Genomic DNA, 14,122 nt, shown 5'->3' with positions numbered 1-14,122 from the left:
TCCAAGAAATCCCAAGGTATACAATGTCACGAGTGTCACGGTTTTGGGCATGTTCAGGCAGAGTGTGCAAACACTCTTAAAAAGAAAGTGGCCAATGGATATAAGGCTACATGGGATGACGATAGTGATGAGAGTAGTGATGGGGGTTTTGAAGCTTCTAGATATTCTGTACTTGTTGCCAACATTAAGTGCCCCACGTCCCCTAAATCAGTAGAACTTTCTACAACTCTTAGTGATAATAGTAAGTATGTCTCGATTGATGAAGACTGTGAGAAGAGTGATGATGATATAGATTCTATTCATGAGGCCGATAATCAATTGATTAAAGAGGGTGTCAAACTGAAAAAGAAAGAGAAGGAACTCATGAGTGTCATCGAGAAAATTAGTGGTTAATGGAATAAACTTAGAGATGACATTGAATCTAAGAACATCGAGCTTGAAAAAGTAAAAACCTATAACGCTAATCTCGCAGACAAGTTTGCCAAAATTGAAAGAGAGTGTGTGGAGGCCTTGAAGGGTCTAAGGATAGGATTTTTGAATTGGAGCGTGACCTTAGGGAGGCCACTGAGGCCATAAAGCGTAATAAGTGTGGCGCAACTCGTATTGCCGAGATGACACGTACGTTTAGAAATAGAATCGGCTTAGGGTTTGTTGATCCACCTTCACTCACTCCTAAGGCTAACGAGTTCACAAAGAAGGAAATCATGTTTGAGAAATCTGAAATTGCAAAGAATGAGATAATGAGCGATAAACCCGAATCTTCTATTAAATCTCCCACCATCATTAAGAATGCTTACAACAGTAATCATGCTCCTGAAAAGAAAAATTCTTTTATTTGTCACTACTGTGATGGTCAAGGTCACATTCGACCTTTTTGTTATACACTTAGAAGGGACAATCAGAGAACAAAGGGGAAATTGTTTGTAGCCCCAGTTAATAAAAATGTTCGGTATGGTCAACCCAATCTGGGAAAACCTCAAGTTGTGCGTCGGTCTCCCATAAACTTTAAGAATGAGAATTTTCAAAATAAATTGAGTCAATTGGCGAATCAAACTTCTCACCTCGTCGAGCAAATCAAAAAGTTGTCAAATTTGGCTAATAATAATGGAAAGATTGATAGAATTGTTGACAAACGTACTACACACGGTCACACCCCGCATGTGAACATCAAACCGAAGCAAAAACATGGAAGAGAGTCAATGTCGTTTGTCATGTTGCACACACTGCTTTTCAGGCACATGATGCTTGCGCTTGGTGCTTAGACAGTGGATGTTCTAGACACATGACAGAAAATAAATCTTTGTTTGCTAAGTTAGAGAAGTATAATGGTGGTTTTGTCACATTCGGTGATGGTAATACAGGTAAAATCGTAAGACAAGGCACCATAAACGCCCCCGGGATTCCTCCATTAGATAACGAATTATATGTTGAGGGTTTGAAAGTTAACCTGTTAAGTATAGGGCAATTTTGTGATAATATGCATGAAGTCAATTTTTCTAAAAATAATTGCTCTATTGTTGATGCTTCGGGTGTGTGTGTGTGGTTAAAGGTGTTCGTTCCTCGGATAATTGCTTTTGTGTTGGAATTGCATGTTCTAATGTGTGTCATCGAGTCTTGCTTTGATGATGTAAAAATTTGGCACCAACATTTAGGACATGTAAATTTTTCAGAATTGCATCAAATAACCAATAACGACACTGTGAATGGAGTGCCCAAACTTGCCAATGGGCAAGAGCTTGTGTGTGATGGTGACATGAAGGACAAACAAATAAAAAGCCTTCATAAAAAGATAAATTTAGTTACAACCACTAAATGTTTAACCGACCATCTTTTACATACCAGCTTTGTGAAAGGGGGAGTAGACCGAATTTTATTTTTGAAGAAAATTGAGAGCGACCTTTTGATCCCTCAAATATATGTTGATGATATTATGTTCAGATCCACAAATGAGTGGCATGTGAAACACTTTGGGGCACAGATGTCCCTTGAGTTTCAAATGAGCCTAATGGGAGAATTGACTTACTTTCTAGGCTTTCAATTTCGTTAGTTGAATGATAAGTTTATAACCACACAAGTTCACGCAACGAATATTTTCACTAAGCCTTTAGATTCTCTTAGGTTTGAGTACCTTAGGAAATCTCTTGGTTTAATTTCTCTAGATTAGGTTGTGTGTGGGGTCACATGCATGTCATCTCATATGCTTACTTTGAATGTTTTTAATTTTGAGTTGTCTTGTGTTGTTATGTACTTAGTAGTATTTTTTTTGGTGTATTGTTTTTGACTCAAAGATTTTTTTTTATATTTTTAATCGTGTGCATGCTTGCAATGGTTTTGCGTGCTTAGGAATCATGTGCTGTCTTGATTTCAGTTTTACATATGCTTATGCCTTTGAGAGTAATGTATCAAATCAATTTTTTTCGATCATATCAATTTGTTATATAGTGATGTTGTTCTCTGTTTTGGTATTGAAATCCTATGCTCATGTTTCTATGCACACAATCTCGCTTGGAGCTAGTAAACTGACAATGTTTAAATGGTCTCTATTGAGTCTCAGTTGGGTTTATCTTAACTAAGCACTTTGATTGACCACATGTTCGTTGTTTACCTAGGGATGCTTTTCCTCATTTGACTCCTTATGAGATGGGCCGCCTATGGATTGGTGTGTAACGCACCTCTAAGGTTTTTGGAAAAATCAATTTGAGACTTTCTTTTATTTCTTGTCTATTGTTTGGAAAGTAAAATAAAAAAGAAGAAGAAAGAATAATACCCCGATAAAAAAAACAAGGGGATTTATTTACATTTGTCTCTTTGCCTTAGAGGATATAGCTACTTGATTCCTTTGCCCCACAAGGCTCGGTTTAAGTCTCTAATCTCGAGTCTAAAACAATCAATGAGGTTTGTGCTTAAGTTCCTAGGTCCGAGCGTTTCTGGTTTGACTTCCTCGTGATAGTCTTGTTTAAACCTTTCTTGAGATAAGATTATAGCGGCCACTTAGTCCTTGATAAGTTTTCTTGCTCCTCATGCACGGCGTTTACGCTTCGCATTCATAGGCTTGAGCATGGCATTCTGTCCATTCTTTGATCTGCATCATTCTGCTTCCATGAGTTGATATGGTCTTAAATTTTCATTCGATGCATTTCTCTTATAGCCATCTTGCCTATGTGATTCTTGTTATTGCATATCGTATGATTCTCTCGTATGATTTTAGGTTGCATGTGTCTCACTCGAATATACTTTTTTGCTTTGTTTTTCCGTGACAAAAAGGGGGGAGAGTTTTCATGAGTTGAGGAGTAATGGAGAGTGATACGTGTCATTGACTCTTGCATAAAGATAGAGAATTTTTTAGTGCTTTGTTCATTTGGGGAGATTTTTACAAGGAGAGATTTATTTTATTGATGGATCGCTGATTGACTTTTCATGCTTTTGGATATAATGCTATTTTGTCGTTTATTATTAAATTATGCTAACCCATTCTATTTTTCGAAACATATATTTTGGCGCATAGTTTTTGTTGAGCTATCTTTGCAGGTATTGAAAGTGCAACTCAAGCTTCATTGGATAGACCTAGTTTAGGCTAGTGTTTATTTCTTTCAATTATATTTTTCCGTTTTGGTTTAGTGCAATTGGTTTTGTCCCGGAAATGTCAAATGGGGAGATTGTTAGACATTTTGGCACTTTCCGGGGTGTTCAAAACCTGCGTTGTCTTTGTTATATAGACTCCGTTTGATTGTAATGGGTAGGTTCTTATGGGGTAGTCTCTTGCTCGATGCTCCTCCCATTATCTACGCCAAGTTGACTGCGGCAAAATCGATCCAATTGCGTGAAAGGTAAAAGCATTACACAGCACATCATGCATATTTTTTTTCAAGATTAGAAATCTTATTTCTACACATTTGTCTTTCCTATAAAATCTTTCTAAAAATTCGTTTTCCATATATACGTATCCTAAACCAATTTTCTTTTAAAAGGTCTGGAAATTGCTTTCCTTTTATGCGTGAGTAAAAGACTTTTGTTTGAGAAAAAAAATTGGATATAAATGGGGCTGATCACTATAAGGAGGCTACAACCCTGAGAAAGTTTTTGCTTACATAATTTTATTAAAGAAAGAAAGGGTTTTTGGGTTTTGGTATTAGGCAAAGGCGAGAGTTTTGTTTTAAAAACAATGAAAGGGGTGCACGGCATTTGGTGATTTTCTGTGTGGCAACCCGTAATCGGATTTTGTGTTTTTCTTGCCTTTTGCATCTTCGAATCCCGTTTGGGTTGTCGAGATTACGTTACACATCATATTATTCATCCATTCACTATTCTTGATTTTTTGTGCCGTTTGCAGCTGTGGCTGAATCTTTGGGAGATTGATTCGGAGCCGGTTGAATCCGGAGATCAGGCGTGAAGTCCGTGGTGCATCTATTGGATCTTGAAGAAGCTCTGGGAGCATCGGAGATTGGCGAAAATAGGTAAAGGCTTGGGGTAAGGTTTTTGCTATTTCGCAATCTGTACTTCTTTTCGATTAATAGAATAAAGCAGTAGTGTTATGCTTTGGTTTTGGCTTAGGGTTATTTAGGATCCTAAGTTTTTCCATGTAAATCGTGCATCTCTGGTCACAATTTTTATTCTACTGCAGTACTTGTTTTTTTTTGTTTGGATTAATCGAGATAATCAACCCCGTTCATCTATATTAATTTTTTAAATCAGAAAATCGGTATTTTTTTTTATCAAAACTCCTATTCACCCCCCCTCTAGGAGTAGATTGAATGCTTCCGCATACTTTCAGAAATTTTTCAAGAAGAAGAAGTTCAGAGGGCAGCGAAAGTCTAATCGCTGCTACATTTGTAGAAAGAAATTGCACTATGCCAAACAGTGTCCAAATAAAGCAGTAAGGGACAAAATGGTTAGCTCTTTGGCTCTTATTGATGATGATCTTGAGGATGCTAATGTCGAATCTCTATTTTCTATTGATGATGAAGCAACAGCTGAAGCCGTCCTAGCATTTACTTTTGATGATTGAGATGATTCATCAGATTCAAATGATTCTTCTGACTCATTCTCCTTTGAAATCCAAACATTTGAGTTCTCAAACATCATGGTGGCTCAACCCTTAGCCAATGTCAAAATCTTGCTTGGAAAATATGAGAAACCCATACCAGTTATCGCCTTCTTTGATACTGGTGTTTCAGTCTCCATCTTTAATTCAACAATCCTCCCCAGATCCTACTGGCAGTCATGTTTCAGACCCTTTACAGCAGCCAATGGAGAAACTTTTGTCATCACTCTACTCAGTAAGCCAATGGCAGTGAATATCAGGTGCGTGAATATCACCTACTCTTTCAAGTGTAATTATGTTTTTTCCAAAAAATGAAGACACGAATATTTTAAAATGTGAAATAAGTATCCCGAGAGAGATTCATAAAACATAATCTCTACTGCCGATTATTCCTAATTCACAGTGAATAACTGTCCCCAAATAAATAAATAAAAATCAGTGAAATTTTTTTTTCTGCCTTTTGGGTCTGGCCAATTTCAAGAAGATTACACCTGAAAGAGGTCCAAACATAGTTGTAAGATACAAAAGACGGCCCATGACGTGTTTTGATAATTAATACCTGCCAAGGACAAGCTAAGAATATTTGTTAATACTGAAAATATACTTGGCGGATATTAATTATCAAAACACGTTCTTAGCCGTCATTTTCCCTTCATTTTAAGTCAAAGCCCTTCATGTAACTACAGAGATGGATCTCATAAAGGCCCAATCCAGTTGTGAGAAATCTCACGGGCCTCTGATGTTAGACAGATCGAAACCAGACGGGCATATTTGGCCTAGTAGGATGCCAGGTTCTTTTTCCTTTTGACAAGGCAAATCCAGTTCTACTAATAATCTAAGAGAAAGGGAATTTGAATGGTGGGGTTTGAAACCCTTGCCTGTTCAAGGAGTACAGTTCGCGTACCACTAGACTACCACTCCGTTTGCAAGGCCCCAGGTTCGATTTCCACAATACATATGTATAAGAAAAATACTCAACACTATATGGAAATAGAAACAATTAGCTGGAAAAGGGAGAAAGGAAATAATCCAGAAGGAAAAAGAAATTTGCAAAAAATTTTGGTTGCACTTATGTGGGTTCCTACAACTAAGTAGAGAGGGGAGTGGTATTTTTCTGTGGTAAGTTGATGGTTCTCATATCTATTCGAGAAGACGGCCCAGAATTCTATCCATCCATACACTCTTGCACTAGAAGAGTGAAGTATACGGCCGCGGGTCCATTTGGTAGCGCAATTAGCACAATAGAGTCTCTTTTGAGCATCTCTAACAGGAGATGTCAAATTTGAGGTGGACAAGTTAACAATCACTTTTGACATCAATTTACAATCCCAACCAATTTTTCTCCACTTATGCCAAAGGTGGCGTGGCTTTGACAGTTCCTTATTCGCATGCCAATTTAGACAGCTCCTACTCACATGCCAATTTTCAATAAACTTACCGTTTGAAACTTAAAAAGTGTGCTGTTTGAGGTTTTTTTCCCCTTTAAGTTTATGAGCTCTATTTTTTTGGCATAAGGGCCGGAGAAGGAGAGGAGCTTGCTGTCAAATTGAAGATGTCAAAATGACACATATGCCTTTAAAAAAATCTGACATCTCCAATTTGAAGCCATGTATGTGTTTGAGATGCTAAGCTGTTTTCTTGAGCTATGGTCGGTCCTGTTTTCCTCCAACAATTAATTTGCAGGGCTGGAACCTGCAGTTGTGCCTCCTGAGACGAAGCACAAGGGCACATATACCCCCTAATATGTCCAAAATAATCTTAAGGGTCCTAGTTTTACGGGGTCTAGGGCACAAAACATAACACACATGTTCCCATTTCTCCTAGTCCTGGCCCAACCCTAGGGCACAACATGAACACACATGTTTCCATTTTCTCCTGATCCATCCACCCATCTAGGTTGGCAATCCCCAGAACAGACAGGTCCGACGTCCTGCAAATAGGACCATTCCCTTAGTTCCATACCCTGATTGCTTCTGTTTTTTTCTTGTAATGAAATTTCAGATTTGTTTCGGGAACCTAGATCTACAAATAGTTTATTTTTTATTTTTTAAATGTTATATTTACCAAATAAAGAAAGAAAGAATAATGAAATTGAAATGCTAACAAAGAAGCAAAAATTCAAATTTGTTTTGGGCCTTGGTGTAATTTAGGATTTGGGACCTTTGGGTTGGGGCAATTGAGGTTTTTAGTGTGCTGATCAAAAAAAAAATTTGAGGTTTTTAGTGGGGTCAAAACAATTAATTTCTTTTTTTTTTTTGAGAATCAAAATACTTAAATTCATTAAGCAAATGTATGTAGCACTCTAGAGAAATTTCAAAATTTTCTATTCATTAGGTCAAGTGATTTTTTTTTTACCACGATGTCTCCGCTCCTGAATATGTGCAGACTTTATCAATATAATTCTCGATACATCTGTTCATGAATGGTGGACTTCACAGTTATACCGCGTCGACATTATAAGAGAAGTGTGTTCGAAGTTGTTGTCCTTAAAGATTTGAGATATACGTTCTTAGTTTGTTCACCACGGATAGTTAGCAATATCCTGCGTTAATTGGTTACAACAGTATAAAGTTCTCAATAAAGTATACTGCAGTTGTCATTTAAAGCAGTAGACTCTACTGTCTACCTATCTTACCATGTCAATGAATAATGAGTAAGCCTATGGGTACAGAAAAATTGGTACAAATTTTGTACATAAATTTTTTGTGGGACCCATTACGGGTTTCACACAAATGATCCGAGCCGATCATTAAATGTTAAATATTTTTCAAGAGCTCCTGCAAAAATTCAGCTCAATCCGCTACTTATAGGTGTTCAATCCAATCATCTAATTTTTCATTTAGATTTCAGGATATGAAAAAGTTAGATGATTGGATCGAATATCTATAAGTATCGGATTGAGCTGAATTTTTGCGAGGGCCTTTGAAAAAATATTTTACATTTAGTGAAGGGCTCAGATCATTTATATAGGACCCGTAGTGGGCCCCAAGAAAAATCTATGTACAAAATCTGTACCAATTTTTCTGTACCCATAGACTTTCTATGAATAATTGGAATCAAATATATTTGGGTAGTGAATTCTAGACAGTGAACTAGGATTGATCGGTGGCATTGGACCTCCAATAATAATCGATGTGCGCTTAAGTTGATCCAAACACCCGATTGAGTTATAAACCACACCCCCCCTCCCCAAAAAAAAAAATACTAGGATATCTATAATTGCACATGTACATGCACATGAATCATTTTAGGATGGTTGACGTCGTAATTGCTAATAGAAGTAGGCTGGTCATGGGCTCATGACTATCAATGTGTTGTATATAATAACAAATGAAGGTCAATGAACACCAATGCTTGGCTTAGTGGTTAGTGGTTAAGGCCTAAGACTTAAGGTCGGATTTGCTTCTTCCAAAGGTCTTAGATTTTAAACCTCCCAAGTGTTATCAATTCTCTTTGGGTCAATCCATACAGAGTTTTGCTCTAGCTTTAATTGGAACCCCCACAAGTGGATGGTGCATTGGTACCTCAAAATTAACCGAAGTGCGCGTAAGTTGGACCGAACATCTAAGTCGTTATAAAAAAAAAATGGAGGTCAATAGGAGTAATTACGTGTTATAGAGGGTAGGCCTTGAAATTCCAAGCTGTTGACATGAGCTAGATTGGGCCAAACGGGTGCGTTGAAATTTAATGTATGCCAAATCCAAAAGCAATAAAATCACTATCAAGTTTGGCTGTATGAGTCCGGCCCCATTGGTGTTGATTTGCAATAAATTGATTTACGGTGATATTACAACACTCCCTAATATTTAAAAATGCTCAAAAGTACCCCCTCATCTATAACCGTTAACCAATCAGAACATTTTTGTCAAAAGACCGTTAAGATGATGGGGTTAGCACGTGGACAATTTTTTTTATAGATAAGAGGGTCATTGTGTGCGAGTTTTAAGGGGCAGAATCGTCATTTCCTCTCATTCCATTAGCAGAGTTAGCCAATTTTTTATTTCATATATAAGGGGATTTGAATGGACGGTTTTAAACATCAGTGGGTCTTCATGTCCCAAATATATAGATTAGGAGGTTTCCATGTAATTTCACCTTGATTTATTTGGGACAGGGGTCTTGTGATATTTATGCTATGACCATGACTTGTTATCTGTGACTTATGTGCTGACAAAATTTAATTACCTGGCCCATGGAGGACTTGGACGCTTGAGCCTTGAATGGGTCCTCAGTGATAAATGATGCGTGTCACAACATGGAACAAGAGTTCAACAATTAATTGATGTAATCTCACTAAATATTTTTTTTGGTCCAACTTTCGGAGAAATAAATAGAGTCATAAGATACGATTAAAACATGGAGTAAACACGACGACATATATATCACCATTCTGTGGGGGAAAATAGGGCAAAAATATCAAGGGTACGCATGGAATACAAATTTAAGAAAAGTTATTTGAGGTATTTTAATTATTAAAAATTGAGACGGATACTAGAAAAATATTGAATCGACAATAATATTGACATTATGAAGTCCAATTCCAAGTTTTTAACATTGGATTCTGATCTCTTAACGTATGTGTCCCTGACGTGATCAACAAGATGACCTAGCAACAAGTATCTAACAAGTCCTAGCATGTCTTCAATTAGCATCTTCGATTCGCAAAATTTAGCTGAAAACAAACACAAATTTGGTAGCGGAATACATTTCTAAAGCGTTTCCGAATGGGAGACGACTGCATATAAAGCAAATGGACGTGTCTGTGCATTTTGGGCATGTATAACTGAACTACAATTAATAGGAATATTGGAACAGACTTGGAAAAAATCAGTGGTACAATTTTTTTTCTTCAGTAGAATTACAAACCAAACCAAACGCGCGTTGAGGCAGTATTTTGGAAATGGGCATTTTCATTTTTCCTTATGTCATTTACGCTAACTATGTTTCTCTGCCACCCTTCCTATTCCTATTTTTTGAAATGGGCATTTTAGTCTTCTCATCTCCAAGCGCCAATATGGTCTTCTCGTATATTACTAATATTTTCAAAGCAAATTTTGAGTTAAATACATTCTCATACTGTAGTAATTAAGCAGATAAAACTGGATAGGAATTAGCCTATTAGGTAATTGAAACGAAATTATATAAGATAGTACATTTATCTGATCTTATCCACGCATGAAAAAGCAGTACAATACGGCATGCATGTATGTATGTATCATCTATGTGTGTGTATGTATATATATACATGACTGATCATACCACACTTGTCTACGGTTTTAGATACCATATAAGGAAATGCTACAATACGCCACCTATTGCAACAATTTTTAGGATAAAATTCATAGCCACAATTTTAAATTTGTAACTATTGTTTAGACATTCATAACATTTAAACAAAATTGATAACTTTACTTTTGAATTCAACTTTTTTTTTCCCCTATTGGCGAAAGTCAATATGGTTAGTTAGATTAATACTTTGGAGGATGAACTGAATTTCTGACCTCCTTTCTCCTAGCATTTAAGTGGCATATCATGTTGCCGTTGAACCAAAGCCTCTTGGCAATTTTTTATTTTGAAATCTTGAATTCAAGTTTTTGTCTTCATGTTCTAAGATTTAAAGCAAATTTATGAATATTTATATAAATGGTATGGCTTTCTATACAAAACGCAAAATTCAGAACAAGATTTTAGCATTTCCCTATCAAATTATAAATTTGAAACAAGATTAATATTGTATCAACACTTAGAACCTCTGATGCCGATTTTGACACAAATGTCGGACTAACACTATACACTGTGGTGTTTGGGAGCTTCATTTTTCTACTTTTTGCTTTTTACATTTTTGACTTTTTGGATTATGGCTAGAACGTGTTATAGATCTAATAGAGTATTTAAGAGATATATGCAGAATGCATGCATTTTGCAACATGAATAGAGTTTGGGAGATATGTGAAGGAAACATTCTGTGGGTTTTTTATGTTAAGCAAAATGGAAAAAGTGAAAATGAGAAGTCAAAAAATTCCATTCTCCTAATTCTTGTTTTTTCTTTTTGTTTTTTGAACTCAAAAATCAAAAATACATTTCATGAGAATTCATTCTAGGATGAGGAGACAAACACCTATGAAAGCTAAAAATGAGAACCAAAATGCGAAAGAGAGGCTCCCAAGCAGGCTCACTATTGGCTGATACATTTTGATCGATACATATTCCGACATCATACCGTTGTTTATATGAATTGTGGGGAAGTTGCAAAGTGATGCAAATACTTTGATACTATTACAAGTAAGTGGAATCATGACCGATACGTATCCCGATACAGCTATTTATACTTATGCGTACTAGACTTTTTCTTAAACCCTTTTGCATCTTCACCCCCATATGCACATGAAGTTCGAGGAAGTTGCAAAGCTATCTACTCGAAATTTGAAGATTGTAGTGAAATTCATTTGATTACACGACTTGTTGAAGTCAACGTCTGATGGCGAACTCTAACAACAATTGGATTTCGTGATCAATTCTCTACTGTTGACTCTAATGCATTTAGGTGCACAATTCGGTTTCAACCAATATGTGTTCAAGTTGGCATATCAAGTTGCCCTTGACGTAGGTTGACCCGTTGTCGTGTTTTGGTTGCACGAGAGAGAGAGAGAGAGAGAGAGAGAGAGAGAGAGAGAGAGAGAGAGAGAGAGAGAGAGAGAGAGAGAGAGAGAGAGAGAGAGATATTCCATGCACGGGCCTACTGGTTGAATGAGAGGAAGCATGCAGATGGTCCATGGGGGTTGGGGGTGTCTCCTAGAGAGAGAGAGAGAGAGAGAGGAATGGACTGACGTGCGCGTCATGTGAGTTGTCACCGTGGACAAAGGTTTCATATGGTCAGTGTTTTTGAGTCTTATGCATATGAGAGTGTGTGTGAAAGGGTTTCACATGCCCTATAGCTAATGGTCCTTATTCCCCTACAAACCATGTGGCCTACTCAATCACTCTCTTGTCTCTCCCCAATTGTAACAATTTGTCACTCGTAGGCTTAACACATCCTCCCAATTTTTTTTGGTTTAATCAAAGTTAAAATAAAATAAGCGTTTTAAAATAAAATAAGCATCGACAGTCATCAGGCCATCACCACAGCATCACCTGAATACATAGATGGCATAAGCACCACTCCCGTCATTGGTGAGACTTGAACCTGAGTCTCCGCTTATACATTAGAATAGATAAGGATAGTGAACTCGAACCAAATGGCAGAGACTCAGGTTCTCCATTTATACATTAGAATAAATAAGGATAGTGAACTTATATATACCTATGATATGACCACTAATTTGTCACTTGAGTAATCACTTTCCCTAAGTCAAAAGCTCATCAACATAGGGAGAGAGAGAGAGAGATCTTGCTCTTGAAGACAATCTCCAATTCATTTCTAAAACCCCAAAGTTGAGAATGGATGTGATATATTAGAGGGAGATTTTATAATTTATTTTCATTTTTTGCACTTTATAAGAAAATATAGGAGGGATCCATCCTACTTTTTAGATATTTGGGTCTCCAAATTGCATTTGATTCTCCATTTTGGAGACACAATCTCTAAAAGTACGATGGGTCTCACCTAGATTCTCTCATAAAATGCAAAAAGTGCGAATAAATTATAAAATCTCTCTCCAATATATCACATCCATTCTCTATTTTAGAGTTTTAGAGATGGATTGGAAATGCTCGAAGAAATGAAAAAGGGTCCCCGATGAGCAAGTGAGTTATTTTTACACAGATTTTCCACAAATGTTTTATGGGGCTCACAAAATAATCCGACCCAGTCATTAATTTTAAAATATTTTTTCAAGAAACTCCTTAAAAAATCAGTTCAATAGGATATGTATAAGTGCTTGATCCAATCTTACAACTTTCCATTCAAAATTCTATTCAGGATTCTGAATGAAAAATTGAAAGATTGGATCGAGAACTTACACATATTCTATTGAGTTGATTTTTACAGGGTCTCTTGAAAAAATATTTTAAAAATAATTAACAGATTGAATCATTTGTGTGGGACCTAAAAGTGGGCCCCACAAAAAGCCTATGTAAAATCTATGTAAAAAAGGTCTGTGTTGCTAGAACAGTTCATTATTTAAGGTCGGTACGTCTAATGGGACCCGAAGACCCTGCCGAGCGGCACCCCTGCCGAGCGGGTGCCGAGCGGCCAATCCGGCCGTTCATCTCGGAATCAACGGCCCGGATCGAAACATCTTTTTCCTTTTTCTTTTCTTTTTTTTTAAATCCGTTCGGCACCTTTGCATCCGGGCAGTCCAGAACACTTTTGGACGGCCGAGATGCGCCCGGCACCCATGCTTGGCAGGGTCTCCCGGTCCCGTCTAATGGTCCCCGATGAGCAAGTGAGTTACTTAGGCTACTTTCATTGTACTCCTATATAGTAGTTTCTTCGTTCAAGTGCAGGTCTTCAGTCATAATTGAGATGGTCCCTATCTACATCTAACGGGCTAACATGTATCGGTATCAATAATATGGTCATACATCAAACGATGTAGAAAACACAGTACATGACAACCAACAGTTTAATTTACTTACGCAATCTCTCTTGTAATATTGTAAGAACTAATCAAGTTTTGTTGAATATTCAATTGTATATATACATATATATAGATTCTATATATTTTTGGTTAGTTTCAATAAGGTTTAAAACCTAGATATATACTTCCATATCAGGCCGGTCCGAGATTTTGACTAACACGGCTCATACGTATGGAATTTTCAACCCTCCGATAGTACTGTTGTACCTAACATCGTGTAAGATTAAGCCATGTTTCCGGCCCGTAGCAATTTGCAGATATCCGATCGCTTTTCCACCATCATTTCGATCTAAAACCAATTGGTATTTGGGAGGGAAGCAATTAAGTCTTTTATGGCATTGTAAGAAAATTGCTTCACGTTATTTCGCAATCACTAAAAATGATTTTCTATTTAAGACGAGTCCTAAAGGTTAGTGCACACAGCACTTGTAGGGAAACTGCCTCAGCAACGTCGCACTTTTGATTCCTCAAGTGAGCAATCCACTTAAATCTACAACCTCAA

Source organism: Rhododendron vialii, chromosome 10a (assembly GCF_030253575.1).
Source record: "Rhododendron vialii isolate Sample 1 chromosome 10a, ASM3025357v1".
NCBI classification, from domain to species: domain Eukaryota; kingdom Viridiplantae; phylum Streptophyta; class Magnoliopsida; order Ericales; family Ericaceae; genus Rhododendron; species Rhododendron vialii.
This window is presented reverse-complemented; position numbering follows the sequence as displayed.